This window comes from Nicotiana tabacum, chromosome 12 (genome assembly GCF_000715075.1).
Source record: "Nicotiana tabacum cultivar K326 chromosome 12, ASM71507v2, whole genome shotgun sequence".
Classification (NCBI taxonomy): domain Eukaryota; kingdom Viridiplantae; phylum Streptophyta; class Magnoliopsida; order Solanales; family Solanaceae; genus Nicotiana; species Nicotiana tabacum.
The window spans coordinates 100,458,492-100,470,828 of record NC_134091.1 but is presented as its reverse complement, the minus strand read 5'-3'; the positions used below and the strand labels follow the sequence as shown (position 1 = coordinate 100,470,828).

Below are 12,337 nucleotides of genomic sequence, written 5' to 3'. Positions count from 1 at the left end.
AACCGTCGAATGAGATATTAAGCCTAATTTAGGATTCAAATAAAGTAAAGTAAAGGAGAGGTTGTGCAAATAGAGTATCATATGAACTTAGTTTTAAAAATAAATGAGATGGAGCAAAATATCGTATTTAAGCAAAGTAAAACATCAATTAAATTTAGCGAGTTAAATATAGAATTTGTTAAAATAAAACGTGATAATAAATTTTAAGTAAATTACACAACAATAAGGTGATGAGTAAATTGGGAAACCAATTAAAGAAAAAAAGTAAAATGCCGAATGAGATACGAGTTTTATTTTTGAAAGACACACAAGTGAAGCACCTTAAGAACTATTTCATTTAAATCTGCTAAATTACCAACAACTCAATCGGATATAAGCTAATGACCCAGTGCACATAAATTCATCTTGACGATCAATTTATAAAGAAATAACAGAGGCACAAATTTGGCATATTGAAGCAACACAATATATCACGTAGAATACATGACTCACATAAGAAGTCAATATTGTTGCATTATTAGAATACTGACGGTTAATCAAATACGATCAAAATACAATGAAGTGATTTGAGAAAAAACAAATACCGTCCTAACATAAAATATACCATGAGAATCACAACCGAAAATAACCTTAATATCATAACAATCACAACATGCACATCCGTTGCGGCGTGCAACCCGATCCCATACAATATAAACTATATTCGTTGCAGCATGCAACCCGATCCCACACATATCATCATTTATCAATATCATAATCCTCCCTTATTCCACCATATCATAATCATCCCTTATTCCACTATATCATTATTTTTATTACTGTTGCGGAGTGCAACCTGCTCCCCAAGCAACATAAATTAAACAAACAATTTACAACCACCTACGACGTACCACAAAATCAAAAACAATAACGAGGCTACACAAAGATGTCACAACGGATGAAAACGTTACATGATAACTCACGAAATCAAATAACAAGGAATGACAATCCATAAACCAAGACATAATTTCCAAGAATCAATTAACAATTATGGCATGTAGCAGATAACGCATGGATTCAACAAGTAATTGCAATTAACAATTACCATATAAGCGTGAACATGACAATAAAATATAGAACATGTACTAACAACTTCAAGTAAAAAACGTAAGAGCAATCCTAACGACATAACATATAACGTGAAACGATAGTTACAATTAATTGCATGCAAGAAGCCTAATGGTCTAAACCGGTCGAATACCACATATAAGTATGTAATGACCCGACCAGTCGTTTTAATCTCTAGAACATCGTTCGTAGGTTTAAGGCCATGATCAGCTTCACTTAAGGTATTATAAATTGTACGTGTGGTCGGAATTGGATTTCGGGGAGTCTGGAGTTGATTTAGAAAGAACATTTCTTATTTCGAAAGCTTTAAGTTGAAAGAATTTACTAAGGTGTGATTTTATGTGAACGGCCTCAGAATCGGAATTTGAAGGTTACAACAGATTTTTATGATGATTTTAAACTTGGGCGTATGTCCGGATCGGATTTTGAATGACCCGAGAGCGTTTCGGCTCCTATTGTGGAAAGTTGGCATTTTGGAAGGATTTCATAAATTTGGGTTAAAGTGCATTTCAATGTTATCGATGTCTATTTGGTATTTTGAGCATGAGAATAGCTCCGTATGGTGATTCTGGACTTAGGGTCGCATCCGGAAGTGGATTTGGAGGTCCATAGGTCGTTTCTGGGTCATTTGGCGAAAAATGGAAATTTGAAGTTTTTGGAAAGTTTGACTGGGGGTGGACTTTTTGATATCGGATTTGGATTCTGGTTTCGGAAGTTGGAGTAGGTACGTAATGTTATTTAAGACTTGCACGCAAAATTTGGCGTCATTCTGAGTTGATTTGATAGGAATCAGACGCGCAGAAGTGTTTTTAGAAGTTTTTGAGTTCATGAGTTAATCTATGCATTTTGGGGTCCGATTCATGATATTTTATGTTATTTCAGTATTTCGATCACGCGAGCGAGTTCGTGTGATGTTTTTAGACTTGTGAGGATGTTTGGTGAGGAGCCCCGAGGGCTCGGGTAAGTTTCGGACGTTCGGAAGGATGAGGAAAAGCTTCAGATTTCTGGTGTTTCTGGGCTGGAGTTACAGGTCTCGCAAATCCGAAGCTTTGATCGCATTTGCGAGCTCGAATTTGCGAAGAGCCATTCGCACTTGCGAAGTGGGGAAGGATCTGAGGGTTTCGCATTTGCGAAGAACCTACCGCTTTTGCGAACTGGCCCTCTTCGCATTTGTAAAGTTTTTGTTCGCATTTGTGCCCATGGTGGAGATGGCTAGCCTTCATATTTGCGACTTCGCATTTGTGAATGAGGTGTCGCAAATGCGACGCCTGCGACCTGTGCAGCAGTTTTTAATGCGGGACTTAGCTTTATTTTCTCCATTTCCCATATGGTCTTGGACGATTTTGAGAGCATTTGTGAGAGGGGTTCCATCAACACCAAGAGGCAAGTGATCCCTGTCGATTCTTTAGCTAAATACACGAATCATAAGTAAAGTTAACATGGAAAATGGTGGGATTTATGGGATTTTTTAGGAAAACCTAGGGTTTTGATAAAATTGGGATTTGACCACGAAAATGGTTATGAAATTTGATAAAAATCATATATTTGAGTTCATGAGGTTATGGGTAACAATTTCCCCCGAATATTTCTGGAATCCAGGCACGTGGGCCCGAGGGTAAATTTTATGAATTCTTTAATTTGGGTTGAAAAATCACTTTAATAGTTAGGAAATGAACTCTTAAACATGTATTGACTATTTTAAATGTCATTTGACTAGTTTCGGGCCGTTTGGCACCGAGTTGAGGGTTTAGAGCACAATTGTGGACCGAAAAGTAAGCTTTGAGGTGAGGTAAGTCTCCTGTGTAACTCTGTGAGGGGGGAAACTACCCCTAGGTGATCTATTTAATATGTGTAACTTGATGTGGGGGCTACGTATGTACGAGGTGACGAGAGTCCATACGTAGCTAGATTCATGTTATTGTCCGGGTAGACTTAGGTTCACACCATGCTATACTTGCACTATAGAGATTATCTTTCATCATTTAATTCTTTCATTTCGCATTATGACTTGAGACTAGACATGCGTAGAGTGATAGACTCGTTATTGTAGAGACTTCACAAGTTTCATGATTAGTCACGAAACAATTGTACCCCTCTTATGAAATTGTGACCGTGATTTATATATGTATGTTTCATTGAAAGGTTTTTCGTTAAAAAAATTATAACTCACACGGTTATTTGTGAGTGGGGTCAAGGACCCGTTATAGCTTCTTACTCTATTGGGATCGGGCCGTTCGCCTCAGCATGATTTATGTACCATACTCTCATGGAAGTGGGCCGTTCTCCTCGGTAGGTTAATAGATACATCTATGGTTCCTGCCGTTCAAACCTCGGCAGTGCACAGATTATGATGGGATCGGGTCGTACGCCTCGACATTTCTATAAAAATATCCTCGTGATAGTCAAGATCGTTTCCTCCAGTACCCCGAATGATAGTATGCACCTTTCACTGAGTAGAAATCCCATACGAACCTCATAGTCTCTAATAACACCAACTATCCTCAAACCAACCTCTACCTCGTGACCCTACCACGATCACGACGACTCGGCAACCAATTAAACCTTCCCAAGCTCGTACTTATAAACTAGATACGAGAGCCCGCTGCACCCCCACGTGAACAACTGAACGATCTCTCAATACCTACACATCCTCAGTCGAGACGATGCATTGAGATAATGATTGAGCATCCCTGGATCCCTCGTAGCCCCTCCTCGGCCTTGACCTCTGCCTCTGCCCCGACCCCTAGCAACGCCAACTCTAGGGGAAGCGTCATCGATAGCTGCAGCGCATGTCCTCACTATTAATGAAAGAATACAATGACATAAGTTCAAACTCCGAGATCAATAAACTCGCACGATAGGAATGAAGGAAGTGAAACTGTCCTAATAGTTTCGTAGCCACTCGAAGATAAGTACGAACATCTCCGTACCGATCCGCAAGACTCTACTAAACTTGCTTATGACTAGTAGCACCTATGAACCTAGAGCTCTGATACCAACTTGTCACGACCCAATTTTCCGCCTTTGGATATGGTGATGGAACCTAGTCTTTAGGACTAGGTAAGCCTAACACATGCTGAATATTAATGGAATTTAACTAACTTAACTACAATACCTTAAATAATATCCGTAACAACATACTTGAACCAACAACAGTTACATAACCCCAAAACTAGTAGTACAAGTCATAAGTTTTTCTAAGAGTTACTAGAAATAACAATACATCATTATCCCGGAATAATAAGAAACAATGGAAATAAAATAAAATAGAAGGTGATTTCAGAACCTGCGATTGTCCAGCAGGTGTACCTTGAAGTCTTCAGCTGCACATGCATAAGTCTCAAAACCAATTCTATCCAAAGTACTTAGATCTACACAAAAATGTGCAGACGCTTAGCATAAGTACATCATTGGTACTCAGTAAGTATCAAGCCTAACCTTGGTAGAGTAGTGACGAGGCCAGGTCAAGACACCTATCGAACATGTAAACCTGTGCAGGATATGACATAAAGCTAACAAGGAAATAATATCAATCTAATGCCAATAACAGAAAGATTTCAAATCACTATCAACAGTGAAAATAAGGGGAGCACGAATGGCAACGAGAACAACCAAGTAATTAAGCAACAATATAGTCAGGGTACAAATGAAATATGAATGGGTTTAAGTAAGGAAAATCAATGATAACTCAATCCATCAAATCATTCCTAATGCATGAATTTCAACAAGAATTACCCCAGGTACCACATCTCGTAATCTCATATCATAAGTCACAACTTTCAAACCTTACACACATGGAACCTTGTGCCCACATTTTTCAAATCGCTTTCGCACGGCAAAATCCACGTGCTACCATGTACATAGTATCCATGTCAATATCAACTAAGATGACCGATGTATAATTGAGAACACCCAGAGCCCGCTATGTGTTAGTTGATAAAGGAGAGGTTGTGCAAATAGAGTATCAGATGAGATTAGTTTTAGAAATAAATGAGATAAAGCAAAATATCATATTTAAGCAAAGTAAAACATCAATTAAATTTTGCGAGTTAAATATAGAATTTGTTAAATAAAACGTGATAACAATTTTTAATTAAACTACACAACAATAAGGTGATGAGTAAATTGGAAAACCATATAAAGTAAAAAATGTAATAACCATTTAAATTAGTAAAGCACTGAATGAGATACGAGTTTTATTTTTGAAAGACACACAATTAAAACACCTTAAGAACTCTTTCATTTAAATCCGCTAAATTACTAACTCAATCGTATATAAGCTAATGACCCATGCACATAAATTCATCTTCACGATCAATTTATCAAGAAATAATATAGGCGCAAATTTGGCATATTGAAGCAACACAAAATATCACGTAGAATGCATGACTCACACAAGAAGTCAATATCGTTCCATTATTAGAATACTGACGGTTAATCAAATACGATCAAAATACAATGAAGTAATTTGAGAAAAACAAATACCATCCTAACATAAATCAAATAACAAGGAATGACAATCCATAAACCAAGACACAATTTCTGAGAATCAATTAACAATTAAGGCATGTAGCAGATAAAGCATAAATTAAACAAGTAGTTGTAATTAATAATTAGTATAAGGGTGAACTTGACAACAAAATATAGAACATGTACAAACAACTTCAAGTAAAGTATGTAAGAGCAATCCTAACGACATATAATATAACATGAAATGATAGCTACTATTAATTGAATAAAAGAAGCCTAATGGTCTAAACTGCTCGAATACCACACATAATTTCGTGTACACACTCGTCACCTTATGTACACGCCTTCCACATAATTCAAATAGTACCATCAATCCAAAACCTAATGGGTAGTTTCCCCCGCACAAAGTTAGGCAAGATACTTACCTCAATTCGACCAAATCAATACTCAATTTAGCTTTTTCTTTACAAATTCACCTCCGCTCAGCTCAATCTAGAAAAGACAACTTAAATACATCAACCAATGCAAGAGAAAATAATTTTAATTAACAAAGCTATGATCTTTATACAATTTCCAAAAAGTCAACAAAAGTCAACCCTAAGCTTGTCGGGTCAAAACCCGGTTCCAATGGTAGGTCTTGTTTACGCATAACCCCACGGGTTCATATATGTGTTTTATTTCCAAATCCGAGTCCAATTCGACTCTCAAATCCTAAATTTTTATTTTTCAAAACTTTGACAAAATCTCCAAACTTTCCCTTAGATTCTCCTGAATTTGATGTTAAGTCTACTATAAAATCATGAAATATAGTTGAAAATTGATTAAAATTACTTATCCAATAGTTTGCTTTGAAATTTCCTCCACAGAATTGCCTCCCATCGAGTCTAGGGTTCAAAATATAATAAAATGAAGCTAAATCCCGAAGTGATCAACTTTAAACCAGTTGCAGATATTGTATTTGCGACCTGGGGTTCGCAAATGCGACCTCCACAAATGCGGACAAAACATCGCTAAAGTGACCCCTGACAGACCACACGAAGATTGCATGTCACGTGGCACCCGGTGCCTCACCGATCCTTGCGTACCAACTTGCGACTAAGGGAATCTAAACATATAATGTCATACTTTGGCCATGGGCCACATTGCAAGACAATTTGCGAAGAAAAATATAAAACTGAATGGATACCAAAGCTCACTAAACATCAATATAAAACTGGGCCGGCAAGACCGTCATAACTACTACAGCTGACAAACCAACAAAATATACATACAAGGCCTACAAGCCCAACATACTGCACTAACTTACAGGATATATCTACAAGCCTCTACTGATAGATGTACCGTGATCGGAACAGGGCCCCAACCTATGCATAACCTATATACATATATACACAAGATGTACATAAAACTCCTAGACCCAGCAACTCCGAAGGACGTGGAGTTTACCGATAAAGCTGAACTCGGGCAACACCTACTGAGGAGGTCTACCCGTCTGTCTATCTGAACCCGCACGCATGAAATACAGCGTCCCCAGAGAAAGGGATGTCAGTACGAAATAATGTACCGAGTATGTAAGACAACAAAATAACTGAAAGCTGAAATTGAACTGATAATATAATAATTGAAAGTAACTAGGAGTCAAAGATAATCTGAAGATATGCTTACGTGCTGATACTGACTCAACTCTCTCAATATAGTAAGTAAAATAATTGTCCGGCCCTATAAGGCTCTATATATATACAATTGCTCTGTCGTAGTAGGCTCGCTCATAGTGCTCGGCCATACTAGGCTCTGTATCTCGGCCAATTGGGCTCGCTCATAGGCACTCGGTCACAGTAGGCTCGGTATATAACTTACCATCTGATCAGAGGTTGCCCAATATGGACCTTCCCATCGATTATAGCTCGATGGTAATGAAAATACTGCAATACTGTATATATAGGCTCTCTGCTCTCTTGACTGGAAGAAGACAATACTCAATTAAATATGAAGTCCCGATAAGGAGAATACTGTAATTTATGAGACTAGGATAATGTATATAAATTCGGGAGTATGAACATCTCTTTATGCCTCGTTATCAAACACATGTAATTGCGAGATCATGCCAAAATGAAGGAAGGGCTTAGCCTTAACATACCTGGAGTAGGAAAAAATACGTATGATATTCTTGAGAAGGACTGCACCGTATTCCCTTAGAATCGCAAAATCTCACGTTGCTTAAGATACTATGAAATCTTTGTTGCATTATTGAAGATCCGTACCTTAGAGTCATTTGCTTAGAATTGTACCGTACTGTAGAGACTTTGCCATGAATTGTACCATACTGTAAAGACTTTTCCATGAATTATTTGAAAGATATGTTAGTCCCTTGAATTAGAAAAGCCTTATATTTGAATGGGTGTGGGCCCCACTCCATGTGGTGGCTTAACCGCACACTCTTAATTCTTAACTTTGCCATATAACTCATAATGACTTAAGAGTCATATATCTTGGGTGGGTTGCTTCCACGTGGGGGAGGTCTAATCTTATCTAATTCCTTTAATTAATCACCCAATAATTCATTAATTAACTAGGTTATCCCCCATTATCCAATAATCAATCAATTACTCACATAGGTAACAATTATCTAAACTTACTTAAAATACTACTTACTTTTAACATACCTTATACACCATACTATCATGGTCATGTAATTCCTTGTATGGCACTAGTCCATAAGTACCGGGTATTATAGCTCGGACCGTATTTTATCCCCAAATTGCCAAACTTCGACGAAACTCATTTTCTTCAATTCGCTTACCATCTCTCCTTCATGAATTTACTTATCACTTGTTTGAAATAGCGTAATACTTATAATCTCAAAATAATCTCATTCCCGAGCTTACGTCGATTAACTTACGACGAAACTTTAATGTACAAAAATGCGGGATGTAACATCGCATTTGCGATCAAAATCTTCGCAAATGCGAAGCAACAGCAGCCGCAAAAGCGAACACTGTCATCGCAAAAGCGGACACTCCAAAGTCGCAAATGCGACTCCGGCATCGCAATTACGATAAAAGCCAAATCCTCCCCTGGTTCTCAAAAGTGAGAAAGTACTCGCAAATACGGTGGTCGCATTTGCGACCTTCTCATCGCAATTGCGATGGCACCAGTACCAGCACACACAATTCTTAAAAAAATACTCTAAAACTAATCTGAAACCCACTTGATCCCTCGGGGCTCCAAACCAAACATCCACACAAGTCTAAAAATATACTATGAACTCGCTCGCGCGATCTTAATACCAAAATAACATCTATATCTATGAATCGGACACTAAAATGTATGAAAATCACGATGAACTTCAAGAACTTCTAGAATCGCAACCAAGCGTTCGAACCATATCAAATCAACTCCAAATGACACCGAATTTTGCAGGAAAGTTCCATATGATGAAACATACCTATTCCAAGTCTCGAAACCAAAATCCGAACCTGATAGCCTTAAAGTTAAAGCATGATCAAACTTAGGAAAATTTCAAACCATTAAATTGCCAACTTCCGCCAAATGGTGCCGAAACTTTATAGAAACCTCCAAATGCAAATTCGGACATACGTCCAAATCCAAAATTATCATCCGGACCTACCGGAACCATCGAAACTTCAATCCGAGGTCAAATACTCAAAGGTCAAACCTTGGTCAATTCTTTCAAATTCGAGTTTTCAAATGAGAGTCGATCCTAAAAATATCATTTTCGAACCACTTAAAAACCTGAGCTGATGATGAGCACAAGTCATAATACACTATGTGAAGTTACTCTTGACCTCAAATTGCCAAATTGGACGCAATTGCTCAAAACGACCGGCCGAGTCGTTACATATTACTTTATAAAGCAAGAAAGAACAATGCCACTTAATTAATTCTGTAGTGATACTGGATAACACAGAGTTACAGTTCTCTCTAATCTAACTCCAAGTATAATTCTCATCTACAAACTCGCCCAAACCTATAAAAGTAGGAGGTACTTACTCCACTTCTCTCTGAACATCACCTTTCTTTTTGAGATAAAGCTAGGAATAATCTAATGGAGTTAATGAATTTACCTAAATTCGATCTTTTAAATTATTCTTTAATTTCTTATTTGATTCTTTAAAGTAAGAATTAATCAATTAATCGCCATACGAGTAAATGTAGAAATTTCTTTATTGAAATCAAATAAGGACCTCCAGAATCGTGAAAATACATTCTCAGTATTCATCAATGTCGCCTAATTTGCTACCTGAGAAAGAGAAGGTTTAGGATCCAGTTTTCTAAAAACAGTCTCAGGAAGATCAGGAAAAAAATTGAATAAGAGCAAAGTACATTCATGAATATTAGTTCTTATTTGAAATAAATATTTAAAGCAGTAACTTAATTTCACTTGAAGTTTAAATAGTTAACCCATGCCTGGTCGATATGGTATGGGGAAATGAATGAAATAGTTTGAATAGATGGAACCAGTGCTCCTGGACATAGTTTTGAATGACCTTCTGTGTCTTTTGACAACTCTTGACATAAAAATAAAGTTACAATAGGGCATGTTCAGAGTCTAGAATTTCAAGGATATATAAATCCAGCCAACTCAAATAGCCAACTAATATTCAGTAACCTCTAAGCTCTCATAAGCATCTACTTCTCCTAACAGTTTAGGAAATCTAAAAAACTTAAAGTAACTCATTTAAGCCACTTGAATAGGAATTTATTTCCACATTATTAGTTGAATAGATAAATGATAGTGCTTTATTTAAAAAGCTGGTCCATCTTTTTTTTAGAATGTCATTAGTTTGTACAACATTTTAGAAGAATTCTAGCCAATCAAGCTCTTTTTCTAGTCTAAAGATGGGACGATACACAATTGTACATGTGAATTAGGATCGATGTTCACAGAGATATGTATTGTTTCTTTCTTTAAGCTGCACATGAAAGACAAGCAGAAATGGAGCAATAAGTTTAAGAACGGAACAAGACAAAATTTAGGGTAATAGAAAATCACAGACATGTACACTACATGTTAACCATGGAATCATGTCCACTCTTTTTTCCTTATTAGTTGATAACTATGTAAATTCATAATGACAAATTAAGTTCTCCGGGAGTAGCCTGCAATCCTAAATTGGACAATCTCAGGTTGATTAGTTTTGAGTAAATATCTTGAATTAGTCTGAATAAAAGAAACATTTTGGAACAAAGCTTCATAATTTTAAAACTACAATGAATTCTTCCCCAAAAAAGCAGCCCAAGTATTTGGAAGAAAAAGACAAAATTGAATGATAATCCTACCTTGGTCAAATACATTAACAAAATATTTGCAAGAAAGCCAGATTAACCAAAATTAAATCAGGAGTCCAGGTTTTTCCGATTCAAAAAAAATGTCTAGCGTTTTCCTTGTTTAAGAAAAATTCCTTATAATAGTACATGTTCATTTAATTAAATAAATAAAAGAGAGAAAACACGGTGATATTCAAGGAAACACCCAAAAAAAATATGAATATAAATTAATGAAACAATAAAACTGAAGATTCATATTAAGCACAAGTTAACATACCAATCTAAACTACCGTAAGTCGCAAAAGAGCTAGGCAACAGTTGTGAGGAAACATTTCCCGGCAATGCTAGCATTCAAGGTTTATTTGGAGCGTACAATACTCAACAATATTCAATTATAATATAAAAAAATGGTAAAATACTCACATACGGTAACTTTGAATAGCCATATCATAGTCCTGAGTCTACTGAAACATACAAAGTTCAAGAAATATCAAACGGTAAGAAGAAGTGAAAAAGGATATGCAAACAACCGATATAGATTTTGTTTTCAAATCAAAAAGAAAAATACCTTTAAACTAAATTATCAACACAGAAAAAGAAAGAGAACTCTATAGCATTACTCGTTCTAACCTTCTCGATAAAGAAACCTATCAAATTTCGGAAAGAAAAAAGATTTGATAAGAAAAAAGAAAAGAAAAAACCAAAAATGAAAGAGAGTTCACTGAGAAACACTGAAAAAAGACTAATTTGCAATACTAGAGGATGACCAACTTAAAGGAACATAATTTTATAGAGAATATAGCAACAGAGAAGATAATAAAGTGAGAAAAGTAGAAGGAAGATAAGTTTGAAGAAAAAAAGAGAAGTGTTTGGGTGTAGAAGTGAAAATGGAGGTGGAAACCAGCTGTCATCCACACAGATTATTTAACGGTAATATGTGTAACTAGAAAAGAAACATTGGAGGATACAAATTGAAGTTCAATACACATTACGTTTAGTACAATAATGCAATGCAGTGTTCGTCCTTATTAACCATTTATATATAACAGCATCTCGATTAAAAAACCAATCAAATTTCGTAAAGAAAAAAGGAAAAAACAAACCTAAAATGAAAGAGAGCTCATCGAGAAACATTGAAGAAGGACTAATTTGCAACACTGGAGGAGGACCAATTTAAAGGAACAGAATTTTGCAGAGAGAATATAGCAACAGAGAAGATAATAAAGTGAGAGAAGTAGAAGGAAGATAAGTTTGAAGAAAAAAAGAGAAGTGTTTGGGTGTAGAAGTGAAAATGGAGGTGGAAACCAGCTGTCATCCACACAGATTATTTAACGGTAATATGTGTAACTAGAAAAGAAACATTGGAGGATACAAATTGAAGTTCAATACACATTACGTTTAGTACAATAATGCAATGCAGTATTCGTCTTTCTTAACCATTTATATATAATAGCATATCGATAAATAAACC

At 36.2% G+C, this 12,337-nt stretch overlaps 1 long non-coding RNA gene across 1 annotated transcript; it reads right to left on the bottom strand.

Annotated features, from left to right (window-relative positions):
- Positions 1–4,250: 4,250 nt before the first annotated feature.
- Positions 4,251–11,610, bottom strand: LOC142167438 (uncharacterized). The gene is made up of 2 exons (XR_012697578.1): positions 11,144–11,610; positions 4,251–6,069 (listed from the first exon to the last, which is right to left on the bottom strand). It is a non-coding gene; the product is annotated as an uncharacterized LOC142167438 (long non-coding RNA).
- Positions 11,611–12,337: the final 727 nt, after the last annotated feature.